The sequence below is a fragment of the Alosa alosa genome, chromosome 15 (assembly GCF_017589495.1).
Source record: "Alosa alosa isolate M-15738 ecotype Scorff River chromosome 15, AALO_Geno_1.1, whole genome shotgun sequence".
Lineage (NCBI taxonomy): Eukaryota > Metazoa > Chordata > Actinopteri > Clupeiformes > Clupeidae > Alosa > Alosa alosa.
The window spans coordinates 19,869,892-19,883,092 of NC_063203.1; the positions used below are offsets into that span (position 1 = coordinate 19,869,892).

General features: G+C 41.8%; 1 long non-coding RNA gene across 1 annotated transcript; it reads right to left on the minus strand.

Moving 5' to 3' along the window:
* Positions 1 to 2,981: 2,981 nt before the first annotated feature.
* Positions 2,982 to 4,643, minus strand: LOC125308671. Its single transcript, XR_007195933.1, has 3 exons — positions 4,559 to 4,643; positions 3,851 to 3,940; positions 2,982 to 3,115 (listed from the first exon to the last, which is right to left on the minus strand). It is a non-coding gene; the product is annotated as an uncharacterized LOC125308671 (long non-coding RNA).
* Positions 4,644 to 13,201: the final 8,558 nt, after the last annotated feature.

Genomic DNA, 13,201 nt, shown 5'->3' on the forward strand with positions numbered 1-13,201 from the left:
GACGGTTTTCTGCATGAATCATGCACGAATCGCGCACGAATCGCGCACCATATTCTTGGCAGAAATGGCACAAACTGCAGTTGTCCCAAACAACAACCAGGTGTCACTTGGGAGTTCTGCCACCACTACTATTTTTGATGCGACTTGACTTACTGCTTCCACAGCGACCACAGTTCGTCAGACTGAAGAACTGTCTCTCTGACACTGTGATCTGCAGCACCGAGCCACCACAGGGAACTGTGCTCTCTCCAGTCCTGTTCACCCTGTACACATCTGACTTCTGCTACAACACCGAGTCATGCCACATGCAGAAGTTTTCTGATGATACTGCAATTGTGGGGTGTATCAGGAACGGGCAGGAGGAGGAGTACAGGAGCCTGGTGGAGGACTTTGTGCAATGGTGCAAACTCAATCATCTTCAACTTAACACTTCAAAGACCAAGGAGATGGTGGTGGATTTCCGCAGGTCTAAGCCCACTCTGCTACCAGTTCACATTGATGGGGTCAATGTGGAGGTGGTTAGCACCTACAAGTATCTGGGTCTCCACCTGGACAATAAACTGGACTGGTCAGCCAACACTGATGCACTCTATAAGAAAGGGCAGAGCAGGCTATACTTCCTGAGGAGGCTGCGGTCCTTCAATGTGTGCAGTAAGCTCCTCAGGATGTTCTACCAGTCTGTTGTTGCCAGCGTCCTCTTCTATGCAGTAGTATGCTGGGGTGGAAGCACAAGGAAGAATGATGTGGGGCGAATTGACAGGCTGGTAAGGAAAGCTGGCTCTGTAGTGGGAGCTGAACTGGAGTGTATCACTTCACTAGCTGACAAAAGGACCCTGAACAAACTGATCAACATCTTGGACAATGAGTGTCACCCACTCCACAGCACTATTGTTAAACAGAAGAGCCTGATCAGCTGGAGACTTCGCTCACTGCCTTGCACAACTGACAGACTGAGAAAGTCATTTGTCCCCAGGGCCATTGAACTGTTCAATGCCTCACTTAAGGGAAGAGGAGAGATAGACTTCTCTGCATAGTCTGTCTGCCTCTTCATCCCCTCCATGTTTGGTACTGTCTGTCCACTAGCCACTTGTACCACTGTCTTTATGCCTCACTGTTTGCGTGCTATATATTAGCACATTAGCACATATGCCGAACTGTGGCCACACTTATACATTTTCTTAAATAGTTAAATATATAGATACATAGACTTTACTTTACTGTATTTCTGCAGTGTTGCACTGTTGACTTACTCATTTGCACTATCACCATGACCACTACCACCATGACACTCATTCACACAGAGCACCTTAGAGCACCTTACCATACCTTACTATGTTCTACAACTTCTGTAACCAACAACTTTTTGATAACTTATAAGGGGATATAGATAAGGGTATAGGCCTACCCCATATGCAAGTAAGTTGATCCAAAACAAAGATTTCAGGTAAAACGTTTTTATTTTCTGAAAACGATCATTTAATTTCTACAAACAGTAGCCTAACATACACCAACATTTCACTGAGAATTTGTCAAATACATTCAACTGAAAATGTGCCAAGGCAGGTTTAGACCTAAAAAAAAAAATGTTGCCTGTTTACCATTTCATTCACTTACAGTAAATAAGTCAGATTAATTTGCTGCCTAGTCTCTTTAGCTCTTACTAGGATAACACTCATGATTTCGTTTAGCCGTCACATCATAGCTTATAAGGGCACCAAGTGCAATGCATCTGAATGTTGTTCAGATGGACTTACTTCCCACTCATGGTGGTGGCTCTACGATGGGTACATCATTATGATTTATGATTTTTTAAGCAAGATCATGATTACATATCAGGTTAATTACTTATGAGTTCATCAGGTTTGTGGCCCCTCAACTAAAGTGTGAACAATGGCATGTGTTTAGAGAACTGCACAAGTTGTGTTCAAATCAGAATTTGAGTATAGTGATGACTACAATTTTGGCAGAAAAAGAAATCATGATCATTCTTAATAAATCATAATGATGCTCACCATACTTAATGCTTTAGTTGATGTGCTGTTTATGTATGAGGTCATGAATGAACTCATGTAAATGCCTGGTGATTCATGAGATATTAAGGAATGAAGTAATATGTAAATCATGGAATTCATGTACCCTAAACCAAAAGTTCCCTTCCACATGTCAACTTTTGATTCCAAACAAGTTCATAAGGATTTATTTGCAACAATAAACTAGTAGATAGGCCAAGAAAAGCCTTTTGTATGCTGGAATCATGAACTACCATGCAAACTTTTTAAAAGTTCATACCCATTTTGTACACACATTGTATATAATAAGTATTCATTCATGTCTCAAGAACTATAAAACATTAGCCTACCTCATTATCAGGGGTCAGTAAGTGGGATGAGTCCATGTTAATCACATTTTTTAGGCTTTGGCACAAGTTTATATTCTTTGCAATTTGCCTGTCTGTTGATTCTAGGCCAAGAGGTGATTTACTGCATCAGCAGTCAGTTTCTTGGAGTTTTATGCCCCCAACGTTGTCGCCAAGGCAGCGCTGCCTGGAAGGCACTAGGGTTAGGCATGGGTTAAGGTTGGGGTTAGGTTTAGGTGCCTTTAAGTCAGCGGTGGCAGCGCTGCCTGGAAGACGACGTTGGGGGCATAACACACCATCGAGCCTGTAGTTGACGGCTCTTAAAGTAATTTGTGAGTGAAGGAGACAGATACGGGATGTCCTGCTCATGCCTCCATCCTCCTATTGTTCCTTTCTCGTTCACAGTAGACACCTTAGATTTGTAATTAGACAAGCAAATTAGTTTGCCAGTGTGTTAGGAAAATGAACTAAAGCAAGGTCAATATCCACAAATTCCATTCTAAAGACAGACCAAAAATGTTCTTAAGTATATACTACAGGAGAGTCAGTAAAGAGGTTGCTAGTCAGCTTAACCACCAAACTAGACCCAAATCATGAAGACACTTCAAAAAAAGGAAAGACAATGTCTGATAAAATTTGGCCTTTATTGAATTCAAGATGGAGGAGAAAGCCCAAGTGCAGAAAGTGACCCAGGATAAAGGAGAAGTTCCATTCACCATTAGCATTCTGAGCAGTCACTTCAGGAGTCATCATGGGAATCTACAGGGATAAAAAGCAGACTTCACTTTCAGTACAACCTGGGGTTAGTTAACTGGCAGACATTTTGTTGTGACTACTGGTTTATGAGGAAGCTACAGTCTGAAATATGAGCCAGGCCAGCCCACAATGTTCCATTTCTGCACCCTTGCTCTAAAGAGGGTCCTTGTACAGCATGTTGTTGGGCCAACATGAACTGCCTACAGTACATTTTTTACATAGTATAATGCAAGATGATAAATACAACACTAGAAATCATTGGTGAGCAATCAATATGCTATTGTTCCAACCACAATATGCTATTGTTCCAATATGGGGCTGGATAAATCACCAGAAGTTTGACTACTGGCACTGATTTTAAGAGACCTGCTGGGCTAAAATTTAACCACAACCAAGCCAGCCCACAGTGCTCAGTTTCTGTACCATTGCTCTGAAAATCCCTTGTGTGGAGTAGTAGCTAACGTGAACTGTACCTTCACAGCTCTACAATCTACAAGTAACTAGTATTTGCCTTCTGACACACCAAAAGTTCTGCACATTTCTTGCAGACACAAAATAGTCATGACTGAAATGCAGTAGAAAGTACTCAAATCTTAATAAAGCAGATTCTAATGCAGAGCACCAGGTCTGATCTGAGTCAACATTTCATCAAGATTGAAATTCTTGACTTATTAATAAAGTGACAACCCAAAAATCTTCTTACACAACAGGAAATATGACAAAAAGCCAAACAATTACCAGTGATGGTGGTTCCATCTTGGGCAGAGGTAGTCCCATTTTGCAGATTCAGTACAGTGGTTAACACAACAGCATCCTCACTCGCACCATCTTGGGATTCCACGAGAGGGAGAGAAAAAAAAAAAAAGCATGGATCCGATTTTAGAACCAAACTGTGGTGATCATAAAAGCCAGCTGAAATCCCACGAACAGCAGTTGTAAACAAGACATTAATTAAACAGATTTTCTGCTGAAGAGTGCTGCCAGGTTTAGTAAATACTTAGAACTATATATGTAGTAAGAGTTAAGTCACAGAAAGCTCAGTTTGTGTTTGCCATGCCTAGATGCATTTTCCATGAATGCAAAAATTTGACCCTGTAAACCAAATTTGGAGATTTGTTTGAAAACACTTACAGGTTAGAAAGATGCAAGCACTGCGATCTGCTTTCTACAGGAGATCATTCACAAGACAGGTGTCTTCAATTTACTCACACTTGCATAAGAAATGTGCCAATTAAAATCAGCTGGTTTAGAGAAAGATTGGAACCATTGTGGCCCAAGCAATCAGTGGACAGTAGACTTCCCTCAGCATTTAAGTCAAGTTGATACACAATAGCCTTTTTCCTTGATTGAAACCCAATTTAATGTACTTGACAATGTTTAACAAAACTCAAAGCAAATGTGTAAACTACAGAGTCTTCCAAGTAACAAATAAATAAATTCCCTTACCAGTTACTCCATCAGTGGCAGATGACGTTGTCTGGTTTTGGAGACTTGGGGCTGCAGTTACCACATCATCTTCACTTGCTCCATCTTTTGAGTTCAAGCTTCTTTCCTTTAATGGCAGATTAAATCATTTAATTGATGTATACCACCACCTACTGTACAGGAGTGTGTAGAGTGATGCTATTGGAGGTTTTTGCTATTCAATCAGAAATGTGTAAAAATAAATCTAAAGATAATAAATAATAACAAAACAGAAACCAACAAATAAACAACCAATCAAAACAAAAAATTAAATTATTTTCATTAACTCAGTGCTTTTCAGGAAAACAAATAAGGCTCTAATTCTATCTACTTGCATTCCTTGTTCCCCAAGAATATCCTCTATGTTCTCATCCAATTCTTGCCACGTTTGTGTCTGTTCTCTGTATCTTCCACATCTAAACAAAACATGCCCCACATCTGGTGAGTTCTAGCAGGCATTATGGAGGTTTATAAAGGCACGACACACTCATTCTCAATTCAATGATAATTAGAATCACACGAGTTCAAGGTGTGTATCGTTTAGCGATTCATGGGGCCTGGCCTAACAATAGTGAGGAAGGTGTAGACTCACAGGGGGCCACCTTACACCAAACAACTTTGACAAGATTTGGGAAAGATTCTTGAAAGATTGTAGTCTTTTAACTAATGCCCCCCATCTTGTCAAAGTTGTTTGGTGTAATGAGGCCATAAGCGATATGACATCAACATTAATGTTGAAATGAAAGTCATTCATTTACTAAATGAGTTTGAAAGCTGTGTAAACACCGTGCCCACACCAGCAACAGCACTAGCACTAGCAGTACTGCTAACTTGGGTCTTTTGGTGATATAGTCATGAAGTGAAATCTTTTTCAAAAGATTTTTTCACAGGATGGTTATTCTTGGACTTTGGAAATAGGAATGACACATGGTTATCTGCCCTTAACATAACCATATACCATCAAAATTGATTTTTATGACTGACTTAGATAAGTACAGTACCTTCTAGAATTATTGGCACCTCTGCTAAAGTTGACTAAAAAGAGGAATATAAAATCATCTTTTGGAAATTGATCTTAATGCCTTAAGTTAAAAAAATGAAGAAATATCCAACCTTTAAGGACACCAATTTTCTTTGTGAATGAGTAATGTATCATAAATAAATAAATGTTCTTCCTTAAAATACAGGGGTCATAAGTATTGGCACCCCTATGTTAAATTCCCATAGAGGCAGGCAGATTTTTATTTTTAAAGGCCAGTTATTTCATGGAACCATGATACTAGCATCCTGATAAAGTTCCCTTGGCCTTTGGAATTCAAATAGCTCCACATCATCCAATACCCTTCACCATACCTAGAGATTGGCATGGTTTTATTTTTTATGCTCATTGAGCTCAATGCAAATCAAACCAGCTAATAGGCTAACTGAAGCCGAAGGGGATTTATTTGACACGCACAACATTGTCAAAGCATAGCGTACTTCACTTTGTGGTGACACTGGCAGACAAGCGAGCGAGTGTGTCGGTATAGGCGAAGTTATCAGGGATGTCTACCAATACATAACCCAAAAAAGGCCAGTGTAAAACATTTAATATTCCCTTTGCCCTTCAGCACATGCTGTCCCTTTTTGTGTTTTGTAGATCAGCTATGCCACCAAAGAAGAAAAGGAACATAGCCTACAAATCTTTGGTAATCTTTCAACCAAGGTTAGGAGTCATGTTGAATAGGGGTGTGCCGAACGGACAGTCGCATATAGCACAGAATAGAAGTCACCATGTCACTGACTGTTAATTGGGCATCTTCTTGGACTCCACCCTTTTATTCCAGTCACATGTCAAACACTTCACCAAATCTGCCTTGTACCACCTCAAAAATATGTCAAGACTCCGACCCTCTCTCTCGGTCTCGGTCATCAAAACTCATCCACTCCATCACCTCTCAGCTGGACTATTGCAGTGGTGCTCTGTCTGGTCAGACTACAATATGTCCAAAACTCAGCTGCCAGGGTCTTATCATGCACAAAACCCTGACACCCCCCATCCTCATACGCCCATGAATCACTTTCAAAATCCTCCTCCTCACCTACAAATCTCTCCACGTACTGTACCTGCACCCCGGTATCTTACTGATTTCCTCCACCCCTACAGTCAATCAGGGACCTGGGGTCATCCGACAAGAATCAGATCCGCACCAGACTCCAGACCTTTGGGGGCAGAGCCTTCTGTGCTGCTGCCCCCAGTCTATGGAACAGTCTAACCTACTGTATGAACTCATGTAAATTCCTGATGATTCATGAGATATTAAAGAACGAAGTAATACATAAATCAAGAATTAATTCATGGACAAATCCATGATAATTTATGTACCCTTACCGTAAAAGTGTTACCAAGAAGACATATGGTACTAGTTTCTAATTTATTCTTTTTGCGCTATTTTACATGTTGACCATGAACATGTTCTACAGTGGCATGCTTTCAGACATAGGTGTAAGTCCGCATGTTCTGCGGATATCAAGCGGTTGGGCCGTGTATCTGAACAACATAACCGGACATTTGGAACTCCGAACTTAGCTGGCTCTTACTCTACTCCACCACCCCCCTCCTCGACAGACATTATGTAAATTACCTCATGTCTGAACGAAGCGAAGAACATGCCAAGATTCTGTTCATGTGCGTTCAACCACGTGGAGATTCATGTTCATGCGCGTCGGTGTCATTTACACATACGACCGCATATTGTCCGCATGTAAGCATCATATTTGAATCACCCGAAGGGTCGGACATCCATTTGACAAAGATCTGCATATACTGTAGTGTGGAGGACGTGTCTGAAAGCAGCTATGGTCTGTGTGTTTGCTCTGACACTCATGCCTTCACCGGGATTGATCAGGGAGGCCAAAAAGTGGAGCATAAAGCAGCAAGTCAATGATGCACTCTGTCAACTTCATTGTAAACACATCCCCCGATAACACATTTTGCGACTGTCAAGCCACTTTGATTGATAATTGCAACGTTAGTACCACTATTAAAATATTGATAGAAGAAATACATAATGGGGTTTAAATCACTGCATAACCCCACCGAAGGATAGCCAGCGGAGCATGAAGAGGGAGGCCAGACACAGGGTCTGGTCACTGCCCTCTGGGGTCAAGTCATCTATGGGTCACAGGTGAGCTACACTCAGTTGTCACAGCATGCGGTGTCTCCATGAGCCATGACGTTCCATCCACCCAAACAATACGATGGCGCGTCGGCGCCAACGACACCAAATGGAAGGAGATCCATCAGAGAGGGTTGGGGCCAAGGACAGACCTCTGCTGATGGTGTGACCAGAGAGGTTCAAAGTTCACGAGAGGAGTCAAAGTTGCTGAGGAATCATTACAACTGCAAAATGACTCGACCAAAACGCAATCGCATTATTGACGGTGGTGACCAAAATCCAATTAGAGCTAAGGGTGAAGGGTGCCCTAGACACCTGGAACGGACAACAGACAACCTATACCATGGAATGTTTCTTTGGATAACATGCAAAAGAAACTGAATAAACCATTTAGAACTGAATTTACTTGACCAAAAAGGAGGCAATATGCCTATAAACTCATCAAACGCCTTTACCAAGTTTGTATCAGATGCATCCTGGTGCAGCCTGAGAGCAATGCTCTCTGATGTTAAATGTAGACTAAATAGTACACTTACACTAGAACTGAATTTACTTGACCAAAAAGGAGGCAATATGCCTATAAACTCATCAAACGCCTTTACCAAGTTTGTATCAGATGCATCCTGGTGCAGCCTGAGAGCAATGCTCTCTGATGTTAAATGTAGACTAAATAGTACACTTACACTTCATGTTTGTCCATAGTGCAGAAGTGGAGCTCATTATGGGCTGAGGTGCAAAGATAATTATCAAATACAGAAATGTATTGGAATGTAAGTGCAGGTTTTAGCAAAGGCTAATGGAACAACAGACTTCATCCTCTGGTGCTGTGAATAGTGTGAATCAGTAATGCACCGCCACTCCATAGGAAAGACCAACATTACACATTAAAAGCCAAACAGACCTTGCAGTATGCCCAAAGCCTATGCTAACACTCTCTAAAGTAAAACGATTTTATTCTATCTTTACACAGTGAAGTGGTATAATTCTGTCTTATGTCTCAGCAAAGTCTGCTAAGCTTGCAGTCTTACCTAATGGACAGCGAAATGACATTCTCACTTCATCCAAAGTTCCCTTTCTCCCTTTTTTTCAAAAGGTACTTTCTGTAGCCTACAACAACACATTGCAAATACTATGTCCCATTTCTATATGCATAGAGGCAGGCCCACATAAAGTAAGAAAGCTTTGGACAGTTTAAAAAAAAAAAAAACAGCATTGAAGAAAGGTAAAAAGAAGAAAGTGGTCTTTTGCCATCTCTCTTTTTTTTATGTTCTTTTTTCCTGCCTTTCTGTCACGAATATAATCGGGCACTTTGGAGCCGCTAATTGGCAGTGACTGCATCCCCGGTGCTTTGAGGCAGGGTCGCTGTGAAGTGACTGAAACACTGCGACCAGCTTTTGAAGTCCTCAGAAGGGAAATTTCACTTTGCTGCCATGGCAGCCGAGGGACTTGGGCTCTCTGGTAATTGAAAAGGAAGGAGGTAGACATTTAGGCCATGCCCACCGCCCCAACAACATGCTGGGCCAAACAGAACAGCTCACAGTCCAGGGGAGATGAGCTCTTTGTGGTTCTTTCTTCTTTTTTTTTTTGGACCAAGTGGAGAAAGAGACTTGGTCCAAAAAAAAAGAAGACTGCAGGGGTCGGGTGGGTTTTCAGCATGCAACAACCAACTCTCGTTACACTTGGGTCTGCTTGTCATTGTCACTCTGTCTGGGTCTGTGCCATTTCAAATATGAAATGCTGGATATTTGCTCACTATGATCTACTAAACCTCTCATATAGAGATCAAGAACTAACCGATTTTGCTCCTATCTACACTGAGAAAATGAGACAATTCAGATGCTGGTTGTATGTTGAATGTTCACAATCAAATAAAAGTGAACATACAGTATACAGGTATAGGAATGATGGAATGACTGGGTGTGCCACTGATGTGAAGTTCCTACCAGTTTTACTGAGGATGTTATTGGATCCAGAATTGGCAAGGAGCAGCTATGTATTTCTTTAATATCTGTGAGAGGGGATTTCAAATGATCACAGTCGAATGAGACCAGATCATAAATTCCAAACAATACGAGTATTGACATTTATGTGGTCCCCCTCTCGTGGTCTGCAATGCGTGTCAGTGGTGGTGATACATCAGCATCTCAGCTCCACAATACTCCATTATTCCCACAGGACACACACTAGATTAACATGTCATTGGAGAAGGCAGACGATGGGGGTGCATCATGGTACACACAAAAGGATGCTCGGCCATTCCGACTTCTGCGGTAACCACACACAACCCCCTTCCCCAGCTTCATCCCTGCTCTCTCTTGCTCTCTATTTCTCTCTCTCTCTCTGTCTCTCTCTCTCTCTTTCTCTCTCTCTGTCTCTCTCACTCCCTTTCTCTCCAGCGTTGACCCGCATGCTTAGTCTGCTGCAGGAGAGGGCTTAGGCTGGGGGAATCAAAGGGGAGGCTGGGACGGCGGCGCAGCAGAGAGGATTAGGGTGTAAGTCTTCAAAGAGCCCTCTCCTCAGACGCCGCTACGCAGCTCAGGCCGACTGGTAATGCCATTTTTATTTTATTTTCACACTTTTCTCTCTCTCTCTCTTGCTCTCTGCCCCTCTTTCTGTCTTTCAATATCTCTCTCCCTCCCTTTCCCTCTCACCCCACCCCACCTCTCTCTCTCCCTCTCTCCCTCTCTCTCTCTCTCTCTTGTTGTTTCTCAGCTTTTCTGTTGACACAAGTACGACTGACACTGACTACTGCTTGCAGCATGTGGCCTAGTGATGTTATGGGAAGTACTGGGCAGATCCATGAAAATAAAGAGACTAAAAAAGAGATGGAGAGAGAAAGAGACACAGGGAGAGAGAGAGAGAGAGAGAGAAATGGATGAGGGGATAGATGAATGTGGATCAGAAATTGAGAGAGGGATTGATCTAGAGATATATCTGGGGTGCTGACGGTGTTTAATGCTAGCTCTGGGAGTCTTCAGGTCTTCAGTGTGATGTTTTCGCCTGGGGCAAGGCCAAGGAATTGGATCAATTGAACTCTCTGCTTTCTTCATCACAGACTTTTGTGAAGTCCTCTTCATACACAAGCACACATATTCACACACACACACACACACACACACAGCAAAAAAATATATAGACACATCATTAATTACTGCTACTATATCTTACATCCTCCTTTCAAACTGAATAGACTCTTCAAGCATCCTCCACTAAAGTCTATGACCAGCTTCCTCAACTCCACACTTTCAATCTCCATAGTTAAGCAAAGTCATTACTGAACCGTATTTCAAGAAGGAGGGGGGCTCATTGCCCTATTTGATTTACACCTCCTGCAAAGTAGAGTAGGAGATCAGTCCTGTAACCTCAGCTCTGCTTTTGCAATCACTCATTCAATCAAGTGTTCATTAAAGGAGCCTAAACTACCAGGGGGGAAGAACTGAATAACCTCATTTCCAAAGTTGGGCCACAAGCCTGTCAACCAGTGAATTTAGAGAGCCTGTTCTCTGAGTGGCAATTAATATCAATTACTGGGACTCAATCTACAAAATGTGAATGGTCCAGTGAGCACTACTGGTGAAATTCTAGCCCTCACTTAAAAACGAGACCGTCACAAAGTAAATGGAACTCTAGACAAAGGCTAGCAATTTAAGTCTCTTACCTTAGATCTAACTTCAACATTTTTGTGACGGCATCTGAGATTGATATGGGAAAAGATAATCACAGAGTACCCAGTTGCTGTCACTCAAACTTGCCTGTATGCTATGATGGGGACATTTTTTTTTATGCCCAAACAGCAGTACAAAACGTACACTTTCACTCTTCAGTCATCAGTGGACGATGACAGCACAGCAAGCAAGTGAAGCACACAGAAAATGTGTTATGCAATCAATATTGTGGGTCGTTTGGACTTGAAAGGGTTGCCAAGGGTTTGAGAATCCCCCCCTCCCATAAAAACACTGCACTCAGAGAACAGAGAGAGGTGAGAGAAAGAAAAGCCCTGTCTCCTTTGTCCATCGATGGCACTCTCTAACCTGGAAAGGACCCTGCTGATTGAAGTCACGAGGCACAGCGCCCAGGTCGCTGACCCAAGTCCAAGGCGGCCAAGGTCACCCCAAAGTCCCCCACCACTGTAATTCAAAGCTGTCAACTTGAACAATAGACAGATGTGTTCAATTATATAAATTGTGGAACGTACAAGAATGGTTTTTAAGAGCAACACAAAGCTGGTTGTTATGGCTATGTCACACTTTTAATATCTCCTTAAGGCCCATGCTGTGCTAGTATGACACCCTGAAAAACACTCCACAGCAGAATCATTCAAGTTTATCTCCATGCTGTTTATTCAAAATCTTTGCTCTGAGTGCTATTACATCAGCCAATTTCAATGTTGCAGTTAAGTGGTGTAGGCACTTCCTGTGACAAATAAAACTATTGCTTACATTGTTTCTATTGACAGAAGTAAGTATGAGCGCAGAGAGGGAAAAACAACAACAAATATAATTGCAGCATGCAGTATCCTCTCACAAAACAACAGAATTACTTTGGTCCAGGGGGGAGATGAATAAGGTGTGGGTTGGTGAAGTATTCGTCTTCGTCATTGTAAGTGAAAGTAATTCATGTGCCTTTGACCAAAGAGGCTGAGGCACTCACGCTAATTACATTCTAGAGGATGCGGACGGAGAGGGTGGGGACAGAAGAAATCACAGAAGAAAAAGTAAAAAAGGAAAATAAAAGAATAAGAAAGCAGGACAGAGCAAAAGAAAGAGAGAGAGAGAGAGAGAGAGAGAGAGAGATGACTGGGCAATGCAGGACTACATTGAGCAATGAGCAAAACCCATTCAAGCATGATGAATAGGGGTGAGTGAGTATGTAACATCCGTCTCCATAGGCAAACTCTATTCAGCTGATGAATGAGTATTTCAGAAGAGATGCCATGGACACTGACAGGATGTGACAAACTGGACATTGCTGTTCTTAGGTCACAGATATGGTTTAGTAGCTAAAGTGCACTTGACATAGTATAGACACTTTAAATAATCAAAATCTGTTATTCTTACTATGTTTATGTCATATTTAGTCACTTCTTCTGCGGCTCTCATAAGTCCAGCAGGATGGTGCTCTGGACAGTTCCCTCAAAGATACATTTATGTTTATGGTTATGGTTCTTAGCAGACATCAATCAACGATAACACTTTAGTTAAGGGAACACATGTTAGCCATTAATACAAAACTAATATGTGTATGTATTAGTGCTCAGTAATTCAATCATTTCTTGTGATTTTGTGAAAATGGGATTTTATTCTTTGTAAATCCTCAATGAGCAACTAGTTGGCCCTGGTCTAATAACAAGGTAAAGAGATGAGTCTTTGGACACTGATCGCTAGAATGAGGAGCAGTAGGTAAATCACTCCGCCAATGAGGGATCACAGAAATGACCGTATTGACTGTGTTGAGGGAAGGCCAACAT